Source organism: Athene cunicularia, assembly GCF_003259725.1.
Source record: "Athene cunicularia isolate RWA chromosome 1 unlocalized genomic scaffold, athCun1 chr1_part1, whole genome shotgun sequence".
NCBI lineage: Eukaryota > Metazoa > Chordata > Aves > Strigiformes > Strigidae > Athene > Athene cunicularia.
Window position 1 is genome coordinate 83,723,336 of NW_020799091.1, and position 14,653 is coordinate 83,737,988.

The following is a 14,653-nucleotide window of genomic DNA, read 5'->3' on the forward strand; positions in this document are numbered from 1 at the left end:
CTGCAGAGAGCTGGGGATGAGTCTCTTGAACCAAGTAACAAGCAATAGGACAAGAGGTAGTGGCCTCAAGTTGCACCAGGGAAGGTTTAGACTGGATATTAGGAAGCATTTCTTTCCAGAAGGGGTTGTTAGGCGTTGGAATGGGCTGCCCAGGGAGGTGGTGGAGTCCCCATCCCTGGAGGTGTTTAAGAGTCGGGTCAACATAGCGCTGAGGGATATGGTGTAGTTGGGAATTGTCAGTGTTAAGTTAATGGTTGGACTGGATGATCTTCATGGTCTTTTCCAACCAAGATGATTCTGTGATTCTGTAAACTGTGAGAGGGGAAAAAACCTATCCACAGATCTCTGAAATTAGTGTTCTTAAAGTGAGTAAAGAACAATAAAAGCAGAGGCCCTGGCCCATTTTGCCTTTAACATGCTTTTAGCTCAAGGGATTGTGTGTTTTCTCCTCTTTTTATCACTTCCATACTGGCAGGAATAATGCAGTCCAATATCAGTGACTGATAATGCAGTGTTGGGGAAAATTGTCCATTTTTATTGAATAGAGATATTAATCATATCAGTATGTAAATGAAAGTGCTTCTGATGTATTCTGTCTCTTAACACTTCCATTTCAACATGTCTTTTGGGGATATTTGCCTCCAAGGAATGCCTTCTGGGTAATCAGCCATGAGCATGTAAGGATGAAGCAGGATAGTAAGCAATGTTGGTATTGTATATTAAAAGTAAAAAAAATGAGAACGTCCTTTCAATTGAGCTGCAGAGAATGGAGTTCCTAATTTCCTGTACAAAGCAATGCAAATGTATGTAATACCTCAAAATGCAAAAATATTGTCGGCTAGCTTTTGTGTGGTCTGACAGAGCAAACAAGAATTAAACGGATGTCATCATTAGTAATATTCAACTTGAAATCTGTTTTCTAACCAGAATAATTATCTTTATTTTAAGTGAATAAACAAGAGCCAGGCAGAGAGTTTCAGAGCATGTAGAATAGTTTCAATCAACAATAGAACATTATCACAAAATGGCTCCTCTTATGCCTTCACATTAAATAACAGAAGAGAGAGACCAAGGAGACACAGTGTATTAAATTTCTCTAACAATAAGATCTCATTTCCAAAAATAGAATATGCATCGAACAATCTTCATTTATGTACAGTCCATATAAAACACGTGTCAGGGATTAATCACTGTATGTAAGAGTTGCTGTGATCGTACATGATTTTTGTTCAGTATCAGTATTTCAATGTGCCCTTTTTATTTGGGCTTTTGAAGATAGTGATCCTTCAACCTATATTCGGGAACATGTTGCTTCAAGGCTGGACGACCTGTTTATTTGAATAAAGGTTGCAGGTTTTCTGTCAGCTAGCTCACATTTTGTATTCTCATTGTACAAAGTAAAGGTGATGCATACGTATCAGGACACCAATGCATTTTAGATTCTCAAGAAAAAGAAATACTTTGGCTCTACAGCAAAAGAAGAAGTTAGCTAAACTCATCAGAAAGACCATCCCTATTAATACTTTCATTTCCTTTATTATACATGATAAACGATTCCTGTTCTATAACCGGGTGTACACAACAGGAAAATAGACATTACATTCCTCATTTATTCTGCATTTTGTCAAATCATTTTAAAACTCTTGTTGTCCATATTGATTTTTTTTCAAAAGGAAAGAAACCAAATTAAATGCAAATAATGAATTTATTTTTCTTTCAAAGTATTTATTCTACTTTTGCTCAGACTTCAAATTACACTATTCCCTGTTCTCAGGACAAAATCAATCCTGAGTATATACACATTCATTGCTAGTTGCCGTGTTGTTTTATTTCAGCAATACTTTCCTATGTTAAACAAAATGGACAACTAGAAACTGTTTATATAAATGCACAAAGATGCTTGCTATGGGGTATTGTAGAGTTAGGAAGTTCATAGTCTTCATACAAATATATAAAATATTTCAAATCATTGGAGTCCATTCAGTTTCTCGTCAGACCTGTGTGACAAATACAAGACCAGAAATTAATCATTTATCAGCACACTCACAGGGATTTTGAGAGCATGCAGAAAAGTACCTGGAAGTTGTGGGGAGGTGTATCTTCCCTGCACCTGCAATTTTGCTTTTACTGTGTGTACTTGTTTTCACCCAAGCTTGGGGAATATAGAGTCGGTGTGAAACTAATCTTTTTATACACTACCTTTTCTCACCCACACTCCAAATCCCTGTCTGATGAAACTTCACAACTCTGTTAAGAGCTCAGACCTCTGAAGCCTTCAGTTTTTCAGGAAGGGCATGGGGGGTTCCTGCAGTTCCCCTGCCCTCGGGCGAGCCAGGACCCAGACACAGGCCCCCTACACGGGCCTTGGGACTCATCCCCAGGGAAGCCCCAGCACTGCTTCAGCAGGCACGGGTGGCAAATCCTGCTGTATGGCACAGCAGTGTGGCCACGCTGCGGGTAGTAGGGATGCACCAATTGGATAAAAATCAAGATAGTATTTAATTTTACCAGTAACTACTATTTACTATATACATATATGTGTGTATGTATATATGTCTTTTTATTTTTTTTAGCTGCTTTATTTTTTTTCTCTTGCTTTCTCTGTTCTGCCCATTAGAGTCCTCACTTCTAGTGAGTCTCCTTCTTTGTCTCTTGTCCAAACTGAACAGTCCCAGTGATTTCCAGCCTCCCTTCTTTTTAGTATTGTATCTGTTCCTGTAACTATTTTTGTCACAACTCCACTCCTCCCCTGTTTTTGCTTTAATTTTCATGACCGACCAACACTGAAGACAGTATTCTAGACACGGTAACATAGTATTTTCTGTGCTGTTTGTATAAATCCCACTGGAGTTAATTTATTTACTAATGTAAAGTGCAGTGAGGGGATGTTTAGCTGCTGTCTGGGGAATGATGAGCAATTTCCATTGACCTGTCTACAGTGACTCTTTTCTGCATAGTCTCAGCTAATTTGAAGCCTAGCATAGGGTCTATTCCTGTTCTCTTTGAAGTTAAGTTATATTGGTGGTTGCTGTTGATATCAGTGGTTCCAGAGAGCCCAGTACTGAGGAAAACAGATTTTGAAATTAACTTGCAAAAGTTCAAGACATTAATTTTCTCAGTATATATGTTTAATCAGCTAAGATATAAGTATTTGAGGTGGAGGAATAACTCTATTTTTTCGTAAATTTTATTGAACACATGAACCTTTAACAAATGCTTAGAAAGTAGAGAAAAATCCACGGGACAGAGAAAAAAAAAATACAACCTTCTATACTTCACAATGAGCTGCATAAAGTGAGTTTTTGCTGTGCTCCTGAATGGTGTGTAGGCTGTACACATTTGGACCAATTTCGGAGGGACATTCAAAAGGCTGGAATTACTTAGCTTTCGGAAAAAACACTTCCCTGGAGTAAAGAGGTGCTATTAAGAGACATGGGTTGAAAGTGCTTGAAAGTGTTGATGACTTTTGAATAAAGAAGTCAAAAGTTAATTAACTTGTCTTGGAAAAAAGTGAAGCAGTGTTATTGTCCACAGGAAAAGTCATGAAAACACACATAGTGCTACTAACACACTCTGTGGTCATTAGCAATCAAACAACATACTCGTCTCATAGCCTGATTCCATAAGGCAATGTACTGTTCCGTTTCCTTTCAATCAGGTAATTTTAGGTACTTACCTTTCTGGTCTCAAAAACAAAATCCAACTTTAAGGCTATATTTGATGGCTCCCCAGGATACACACACATGTGTAATCCTGTCCTATATAATTACCGCCTGCCTACACCCGCTCTCCATGTGTTTCAGTCGAGTATTCTCCTTTCTTTTTCAAACTGTTCTGTGCCTGTTCCTGAATGTCACAAGGTGACTGTTTTCCAGAGGTGGGTGGATAAAACATTGCTGGCTGTTATTAAACTGGAGTGCTCAAGCCCAGGATCAGGAGCAAGTGTGTGCAGAGCGCAGCAGGCACACCTGAGCACAATGTGGTCTTCAGTGTCACGAGTGTTTTCCGATCCTTCTGCTGAAAGAGGCCAACATCAGGTTCTGCCTCCAAATACATCATGGGCAGGTTTGTGGCATGAAGGAGAGCCATAATTTAGCATTCTGGGTTTTAGGATTACTTGATATTTTTGATACCTTCCTAGTAGATTCGGCATCTTAGATGGTAAGGTTGTGTTCCCTGCAGGTGTCATCCTGGAGGAGACATCTGCGCTGCATGGGAGCTGCATGTTTATCTTCTCCAAGGACTTTAGCCTTTCCTTATTTCCTGAGCTCCTAATACCATCCGTTCTCTGCTGCACACATCAGGACCCTAGGGATCTTGGTGATAAGGGTACAAAAAAAATGGAGCCAGACTTCCCTCAGTGATGCCTAGGAGACAGCAGGTGCAAATTGGAATACAGGGAATTTCATCAAAACAGGAAATAAAACTTCTTTTACTGTCAGGTAAACACTGTCAAAGGCTGCCCAGAGAAGTTGTGGAGCCTCCATCCTTGGAGATATTCAAAACCTGACTGGACATGGCCCTGAGCAATGACCTTGTCCTGAGCAGGTGGTTGGACTGGACAGTCTCCAGGGGGGCTCTCAAGCCTCAGCCAGTCTGTGAGTCTAGGAGTAGTCTTTGTTTGTCTTGAGGGAAGCCATCCTCCACTCATGAGGGACAGGATAGATTCGTGGACCAGGTGCAAGGTCCCTGCTTGCCCCTGTTTTGCTGTGGAACTGTCAGTGAATTTCCAAGCTAAAACAACAAGGTGTTATATACTGTATTACTGTGTTGCTAATAATCCAAGTAGAGTGGCTGCTGGGATTACTTTTAGCCATATGCTCCATTTCTTCAAATACTCCTTTGACCTCACAGGTCCCGGACCTTTGACATCCAGCTCCTGCTGAATTCAGTATTAATATAATTTAATAACTTTATGACCTCAGGGCTGAAAGATCCCAACTGGCATCAGATCCCACTCAGCCAAGCAAGCACCACTCTTCTTACCCCTCACATGGCACAGGACTCTCACTAGGCAGTGGACCCACCAAAAGATCTGCTGTATCCGATTCTCCCAGTCACAACTGAGACATAACAGCTCTAGTCAAAGGAAACCTAGTCTTCTAGGAGGCCATGCACCTACAAGACTAGTCAATTAGCAGGAGGAGAAAAAAAAAAAAAAAACAAAAAACAAAAAACCCCACCACTATAGCCACTTTCCATCCAAATACAGGAGCAACCAAATTGCCATGATGATAAACCTTGCCTCAGTGCTTAGGTGCTGAGGAAAATCAAGCCCACTGTTCTCAAATTTTGCCTGAAGCACACTGTTTGCAAGCAGTGCTATTTTAACACCTGCTAATAATATTACCTTTCTCTCCGGTGTACTCTCTGCTCTCCGGTTGCTTATACTTGCTACCTGAACACCCTTCACAGCCAGTGGACCCTCTATTATCTCCCCATGATGCTCCAGTCCACTCAGACCTCCCTCCAGCCGGCTCCAATTCTCTCTCTCTCAGCTCCCAAAGGCACATTATTTTTAGAGCTCAAACTCATCCAGAGATCAATGGGAGTCTGTAAACTCAAAAATAGGTTGCTTATGGTACATTAATAATCCTCACAGTTATGTTCCCTGGTTATTCTCTCAGCTGCTACAGCTTATCTACCGGAGCCTCCCTTGACACTCCAATCAACCTTATTATACTTGAAAACACTCTACCAATTTAAAGAAAACAGAAAAGGATGTACTTGACAGCAAATGCTTAAATGTTGTCCTGACTAAGGACGGACAGAGCCACATGCTTAGGATCTTTTCTGAATCATGGAAATAGAGGGTTTTTCAGCCTTCAAGACTTCCTCCATTCCTGTCTGAAAATCTGCAGGGCTGTGATTGCAGTCAGTGTGATGCCAGTGTTAGCTTCTTGAGACAAAAAAAGACTGGTTCTCTGAGTTTTCTAACTAGCAATGGCTATTTTTATGTAAGAAGTTATTTAATCTATGTGCTATTCAACATAGATGCTACTTCAAAAATAAATCTAAATTAATGAATTGCAAAATCATTTTTTTTTCTTCTTCAATAATTACAGTTTTTAATGTTGTGTCTCACTTTTAGTTCCTGAAAATATGCCTGAACTGGTTAACAGCAAGCAGGTAAAAGATTTACTCTAAAAAAAGCATCAGTAATTCCAACTGTCAGTATTTTCTGTTCTTATACAAATTATTAGCTGAAAGAAGACAAAACATGAAATGAATCCAGATGTTGGCTGTATCTTCATATATTCAATAAAATGACCGCATTCAGTGATAATATTATATAATTAAAGACCGTGCATGACTCACCCGAGGGCTAAATGAAATTTGTCTCTATTAAAACAGTTTCCAGCCTTATATATTTAACCTTAAGATTTTGTAAAGGCAGCCTGTGTTATAAGAACCAACTTTACAAAGAAGAAAACAGACATATCCTATTAGCACTTCATTGAAAATCAGTGATTATAGCAAGGGCACCAAAGCACAGTAAATGCCTCCCACTCAACAAGCTTCTGAAGTGAACGACAAGAGAACACATGATGTTTACTCCTCACCAGAACCCATTTATAGATCTCTTACTCACCACTATCACAGTCATACATGCTACATTTAAGAAAAGGCAGAAAGAAGTCATTTATTTGGGAGCAGACAGGGGGGTTACAGTTTGAGATCTGGGTCTTTAGAAGCTGTGAAGCATGATTTAAATCATGCAAACTCAAAAGGTCATAATCAACTGAAAGCATTCATTACATACTGTGGGCATTGCACGTGGACAACGGGTATGTCTGTTTGGAGAAAGTTTTGTCCTGACTGGAAAAAATTGATAAAAAGAGTCAAAAAGTGGTTCTTCAAAAGTGCAAGTAGGAAATTAAGGTAAAGACTTCCTATGGAGTTAGGAGACACAGGAAAGAGTTTTGTTCCCACAACTTTTAAAAGACATCTGACCACTCCTAGCAAATAGCACACTGGGAATGAAAAGGGTATCAATTTCAGTAAGGTAAGAAGGGGACAGAGTTCATGAACTTTTGTTAGTCTGGAGCAGAATTAGCCTAGAATTACAAACAAACTGATCTTCAGAAAGAAAAACTTGGGAAAAGGGTAAATCCAGGAACATGCCTCCTTTGATTGCTCTAGTGAATTGGGGATGTGAAGTAAAGCTGGACTGTCTCCTTTGACTCCCTCATTGTCCTACATGTCTGGTAAAAGCCTTGTCCTTTCTGAGACAGTAACCTGAACTGCCAAGGGATCTGCATCAATTCATCCGCTCTCACTTCACTTCAGTGGGCACCACTTGCTAAAAACATCTTCTCCTGTGCAGCTACTTTAATATTTATATCCTGTGGGAATCACTGTCCACACGGAGGAAGAAGCAGTAGGAAGTCAAATGTGCACCAAGTTAATATGTTAACACCATGATGTGATGTCAGAGAGAGGGTGTAGGTTGCAAAGGGGAGTTTATCCTTTGACTTCCTTCCATTGGTAGCTGGCTGACTAAATGAAAAGCCTACTTTAAATTAACTTACACTTTCTTGCATATCTGAGTATCTCTCATCTATTTTAAAAAATATATATTTGATCTGTTATATTTTTGGGGCATGGTCCTGGGCAGCCTGCTCTGGGTGGCCCTACTTGAGCAGGAGGGTTGGATCAGATCATCCACAGAGATCCCTTCCAACCTCAGCTCAACCATTCTGTGATGCTGTGAAATACTGGAAAGATTAAATTATTTATCTTTTTTTTTTTCTTTTTTTTTTTTTTTTTCCCACTTTACATACAGTCTTTTGAAGTACATAGGGAAGCAGCTAAAAATGGAGATTCAGGTTGTGCATACACATACACACAGTTTCAAAACAAAAAAAAAAGTAAGAACTTCTATTGTTTAGATTTGTCTGACAAAGACAAAAAAGATGTCTTTTCCACTGAAATACAAATATAATCTTTCTGATGATGAACTTTGTTTATCTTCACCATGAAGAAATTATTGAAAGCCATATGCTCACTTTCTCATACATATGTTGTTCCTCAAATTAATTTACATCTGTCTTCAGACAGAATGACATGGGGAACTAAGGACGGTGTTGACCCTTTCCACTGTTTGTGATTCAGTAGTGCACACACAAGGGAGCTGCAATCCAGTACTGTGTAACGGCACATCTAGTCAACCACAATAGACTTTTTTATTTAAGACAAAAAAAACAGTCAAGTGAAAACATTCCTTGTGTCATACTGTTGTCAAAATTTCTAGTTACCTACACTGACACAAAGCTTTGTCAGCAAAGGAACTTGCAAAAGAGAGACAATTTAGCCCTTTTGGCTCTGAAGTGACAGCTATCAGATGGAGGTCTTTCAGATCAGTATGTTATAGCAGCAGAATGATCTCCTGCCAAATAGGAAACAAATCTGTGACATTTTTGACAGGTATAAAGTGGATATTTAGCAAACATAACACAATTAAGAAGAATGACATGGCACTGACCTAGTGACTGCCGTAACAGTTTAAGTGGTAAGAAAACAGATTAGATATCAGTATGCATCTGAAGCTCTTTGGAGGATTTTTGGCTCGATGCAGTAGTACTAAACTTCACATGGTTGCTAGGTTGTCCCCTTAGTTTTTTGGAGATTGCAACTACACGGGCACAGCAGCTGATTTATGAAAGGGGTTTCCAGAGGGTCAATAAACATGAACAAATCATACATGTGAATATTATTCATGGCGAGGTTTGTGTGTGGGCTCCTGGTTAAAGACAGTTGAAGCAGAAACTTGGCTTCTTTATATTCTATACATCAGATATTTTTTAACTTTCTAAAGCAAATGACTAAGTATTGTGCAAGCAGAGAAATCTATCAGTTCCCTGAAGGACCAATATTTCCCATTAGTGGTCACTGGATTAAACACATAACAACAGTAAAATTCCATGATTTAGGTGGTTCATCTGGTCTCTAGGACAGTTGTCATCCAAAAGGAAAAGTTTCATTATACATTTTTCAGGCAAGAGATTTGTTCTTCACATATCCAGCTGCAGGGATCTTCTCATCTTGAGAAGACAGCAGTGCAGCCGGCTCACTCAAGGTATAACACCTTTATGTTTTTCTTAAATTAGATTTTTTTTTCTTCCCTCAAACCTCCTTCCCTGCTGTGGACCAGAGTGCCAAGCAGAGCTGGCAGCTTTCAGAGGGCCTAAGCCATGTTCTGCAGGGCAGGGTCCAACATATGGGAACCTGTGGGAGTCTTACTTCTGTCTAGGGACTTCAGGGCCATGACTTCTAAGGAGAGGCTCTGATACCCCTAGAAATTTTAGGCTGACCCTGGATTCTTGTATCTCCTAGTTTCCTGGTGTGGATTTGCAGTAAGGGGTCAGGTAGCCCTGCGAACATTAGGTGGAGCTGTAGCCCTTAGAGGTGCTGGACTCCATGTCCAGAATGAAGACCTTCTGGGAGCTGCCACACACCTACCAAGTCTGCACTTTGTCATCACCTCCCAGGACACTCCCAGAAGAGCTCCCAAGAGTAAAGTCTGCTGAAATACTTGTGGAAAATCATACTGAAATATTTCTATTTTTCCTAAATGATTTGTCCTTAGAATTCACAGGATCACAGAATTAGCTCTAGAACTTACTGTGCTGCTTAAATAAGGCCTGTAGTAAAAAGCAAAATTATTTGCACTATGAGAAGTTTCATTAATTTCTATTACACAGAATCACAGAATCGTCTCGGTTGGAAAAGACCTTGCAGATCATCCAGTCCAACCATTAACTTAACACTGACAGTTCCCAACTATACCATACCCCTCAGCGCTATGTCAACCCGACTCTTAAACACCTCCAGGGATGGGGACTCCACCACCTCCCTGGGCAGCCCATTCCAACGCCTAACAACCCCTTCTGGAAAGAAATGCTTCCTAATATCCAGTCTAAACCTTCCCTGGTGCAACTTGAGGCCATTACCTCTTGTCCTGTTTCTTGTTACTTGGTTCAAGAGGCTCATCCCCAGCTCTCTGCAGCCTTCTTTCAGGTAGCTGTAGAGGGCGATGAGGTCTCCCCTCAGCCTCCTCTTCTCCAGACTAAACACCCCCAGTTCCCTCAGTCGCTCCTCATACGACCTGTGCTCCAGACCCTGCACCAGCTTCGTTGCCTTTCTTTGGACACGCTCGAGTCACTCAATGTCCTTTTGTAGTGAGAGGCCCAAAACTGAACACAGGAATCGAGGTGCGGCCTCACCAGTGCCGAGTACAGGGGTCAGATCCCTTCCCTGTCCCTGCTGGCCATGCTATTGCTGACACAAGCCAGGATGCCATTGGCCTTCTTGGCCCCCTGGGCACACTGCTGGCTCCTGTTCATCGGGCTGTCAATCAACCCCCCCAGGTCCCTCTCTGACTGGCAGCTCTCCAGCCACTCCTCCCCAAGCCTGTAGCGCTGCTGGGGGTTGTTGTGGCCCAAGGGCGGCCCCCGGCATTTGGCCTTATGGAAACTCCTCCAGTTGGCCTCAGCCCATGGCTCCAGCCTGTCCAGGTCTCTCTGCAGAGCCTCCCTACCCTCGAGCAGATCAACACTCCCACCCAACTGGGTGTCATCTGCAAACTGACTGAGGGTGCACTCGATCCCCTCGTCTAGACCATCAGTAAAGATGTTAAACAGGAGTGACCCCAACACCGAGCCCTGGGGGACACCACTCGTGACCGGCTGCCAACTGGATTTAACTCCATTCACCACAACTCTCTGGGCCCGGCCATCCAGACAGTTTTTACCCAGCAAAGTGTGTGCCCATCCAAGCTGTGAGCAGCCAGTTTCACCAGGAGAATGCTGCAGGAAACAGTGTCAAAGGGCTTAATTCCTTTCTCTTGAGAAGCAAAACCTTTAATTTTCTTTCTGAATCAGAATCAGTATTTTTCCAAAATTTCTTAAAGAACATGAATTCTAAATTTTTGTTCTCTGAAATATCTGATGTCCATAAAGCCATGATACTTGACATGAGTTATATTGCCTTTCTTTTTTCTTAGTAAGTGGAACCCAGATTAGATAACACAAATGTTATTATATGTGGTTCCTAACAGTCCAAGAAGTTGTAACTACTAGCAGTTTCAAAAGTGAAAAAAAGCCTTAGATTTCATCATTTCCAGTGAAAAAGAACTAACTTCTTCCCATAACAAATATCTGTACTTCCTGACTTGTACTATGTCAGGAGCTTCAGGATTTCTAATGCATTACAAATGTTATAATCTCTAGAGCATGGAAATGTGTTCTGAACTTTTCTATCTACTCAGTCTTATCACTCTTTTTTTTTTTTTCTTTTGTTTGGGCATCTCTTGACTGAGATCAAAAAGCTGCCTAAAATAATATAATGGGCTGCTAGTTATCGTTTGGATGAAGTAACATCTTAATGAGCACATTTTTTTAGCTTATGGAATCACTACAGATGCTGGCATAAATATATTGTTTATAGAGATAAAAATCAACAGTTTCTTAAAGTTGGGAAAGCATATCTTGTAGTTTGTCATACCTGAGCAGTTCATAAAGAGACTTAATTTTTAAGGATTGATTATGTATAACACTTCACAATGGTATTACAAAAAAACCCTATATAAACTCTGATATGCTTTCTGTTATTGGTATTGCTACTGCTCCTGTGACTTTTTCTGGAGCTACCCTTAACATTTTCTTGCCACAGTTTACATATCTTAAAGCACAGTGGCTGTAACATATGTTTACCTCAAACTAAATTCAAATTTTCATTTCAGTTTTCTGCTTTTCATTAACGTTTTCCAACTTCTCATAACTCAGTGTTGTCCCTACAGAAAGGTTTTGCAGACCCATCGTCAATTGCTTTGGGAGTGTATGAAGTCATATGCGATATGTAGTGAGAAGCAAAGATCAAGCAGTATATACGCTGTGATTAAATTGGTTGATGAGGAGATGCCTCTGTTAATTAGAACTATGCTGCAGTACTTACTACTTTTTAAATTACTGTCTGCTGAAGGGAAAAAAAAATATTTCCTCTGTAGCAGTTTACTAAGCCCTGCTAAATTCATGAACTTGTGTGCCTGTAATTATTGTTCTTTGCAATTATTAAACAATATAGGGGAAAAAATGTTCTCTGAGTTCATGTTAAGCTATTCTCATTCACCTATACCACCTCTACTTTAAAAAGCATTTGATTCCCAGTGTAGGCATCACTCAAGGGCTTGGTTCTCTTTTTAAGGTATCATCCTGATCATATTAGCAAGTACACCCAAATAGTCTGTTAATGACGCCAGATGACTTAAAGAGCTTAAGCAGTAAAAAAAATTATGGCACTGAGGTTAGAAAGGAATTTCCAGAACAGTTTATTTTTATTTCATTTTCATTACGCATAATAGCAATGCAGATTCTTAAGACAAAGGCTGAGACAGTGAAACTTTGGGAATTATTGTCATAGCAAATTCATCAGTAAGGAAGCCAAGACCTAAGATCTAATCCTGCAAAGTGCTTATTACCTCCTTCAAGGTGCTACAAAACCTATTGATTTCTCCAATGATAACCAGAACCACTTATCAGTTTGCAGGCACAGGATAAAAATAGAAGAAATGCACCTGCATGGTGGTAAATTGTGAAAATGAAAAGATGTTGCTAGGTCCCCTTCTGAAAAAAAAGCTCAGACTGGTAATTGTGATGTCTACAGGATAAAGATATGTACTGAAGGGGCCAGGCTAAGCACTACTAGAAATAAAATAATGATTTATAAGATATGTAGTACAGAAAAAAAAAAAAAAAAAGCAGCAATAAAAATCACCTACTAAAAGAAAAAGCCAATAAAATTGTGATATTTGAAACAGCAGGACATCTTTGTTGTACTGAAAATGATGAAGGCTCTGTAAGGAGGCACTCATTGATGCAATATGAAATGTACCTGCAGAGAGTTAATTGCATGACTGGAGTTCCTTAACTAGGATGTGTCTCTGAAAGCCAAGTTTCCAGCTAGCAGAAAATGTATATGGTGGTGAGTGCTCGTGCTGTAGAGACTCCCTACAGTCAGTGCTTGGTAGCCCACCACAGAGATAACTGGGGGGGAAATGTCTCACAGGTGTCTGTGGCTAAAGTATAAGAGGCAAGAATACAGTGACTGGTATAATGCTGTGTAACAGGGATTAAATATGGTCAAATTATTATAAAGCTAAAAAACAGAATTTGTGGATTGCTTCAAAAGTGACTTAGGCTTGTGGAGCCTTCAGGCTGGATCATGAGGTAACACACTGCAAGCACTATGGCTCCAGAAAGTCAAACCCTCTCATGTCCCACACAGGGCAGCACAAGCAGGGGAACCAAAGGCATTCTGCACTTCCCAAAACCTTGTGGCCTGCTCTCATGGCACTCCCATTCCCGCAGGGGGAAGCTTCATCCCACCAGCTTTGCCTTGGCCAGGCACTCGGCTCAGAGCAACCTACAGACTGCTCTGTGAGTCAACCGGCACCAGAAGCCGTGCCCAACACTGAAGGAGGACATTGGGTGCAGTGTCTCGCATCCTTGTAAATCCACAGTCTGTAGCTTGGAGTATAACATTTTTTAACAATCTTAATGGCCTGTCTCTGCATCAGACCTATAGTGTCAAGGGTTTGAAGCTGCTGAACAACAGGTGTTGGAAGTACTTACAAGTGTTATTTGCTATCTGGGATGGACAGGAAGCTGGAAATCCAACAGAACAGAGCTTCTCACTAAAAGGGCCTGATTTAGATTTAAAATTTTCATTCTTTCTCAGAAAACTGAAAATCCCCAGGAGTTCTGTAATTTTCTGTGAAAATTCAAGCCACCCAGTTTTGCTTTTCTAGAAAAGTAGTTGATTTTGGGAGACTGAAATTTGAAGAAAGGTCACTGTTTCTACTGACATTTTTATAATAGGGTAAAGACTTTTCAGGTCTAATCCTTTCACCAGTCTTATTGTAGTCCCTCAAACACTGCAATAAAAGCCTTTGTAGGAGTGGGCTATCACCCTCAAAATCATACTGCTTCATGCCATATGAACTCTAAAATGCATGTGCTACATACTTAAGTGATGAACAATAACTTTCAAGTAAGTTGTTTCACTACACAGAATTGATTCTAGAGAAAGGCACTTACCTCAGACTTCTTTTATGATGGCACTTCATTTGGTGTTAGCTGTCCAATCAAATATTAAAGCTTTGCTCTAAATTATGTACAAAACTTTCCCACAAATCTGAACACAACATATCACACAGCAAAACTCTGCTGCTGGAAACATTCTTTGATTTCACACTTGAATGCTCATGTCTTTTGTTACTGTCATACTGGCTGCCACTTAATACTCCCGATGAACCAGCATTTTTTCCAGAGACACACGGCTAGTGGTAAGCCACAGTGCTTAGTATCTTCATGGTTTTCACATACTGAGAAGGGCTAAAAATATTATTTGTATTTTTTTAAACAAAAAAATTGTAAACAAGAGAATCTGAATTTTTATTTTGCAGGAGATGGTAGAGTTGCAGGGGCAAAGGCTGGGCAAAGTGAAATATGTGGCAGGCTGCTGTGGCGTCCACAAGTGCATGCCCTCACTAATGGCATTTCTAAAGTGCCACTGGTCTTTGTTGCCTACTGACATCTGTGGAATTGATGGCCTTTTGCTTTTAAAAAAAAGCTGAGGATCTGAATGATAAAAA

The 14,653-nt window shown here is 40.4% G+C and overlaps 1 protein-coding gene across 5 annotated transcripts in view; it reads right to left on the reverse strand.

The window, feature by feature from the left end:
• Window positions 1-922: 922 nt before the first annotated feature.
• SMPX (small muscle protein X-linked) overlaps window positions 923-14,653 on the reverse strand; it is a 43,944-nt gene continuing 30,213 nt past the window's right edge. For 4 of the 5 annotated variants that reach the window (XM_026860122.1, XM_026860119.1, XM_026860168.1 and 1 more), the window contains exon 5: window positions 923-1,997. The gene's annotated coding sequence lies outside the window, so the exon portion shown is untranslated. Of the gene's footprint in view, window positions 1,998-6,795; window positions 6,820-14,653 lie in introns of those variants that run through there. The other variant, XM_026860142.1, reaches the window with a different exon arrangement.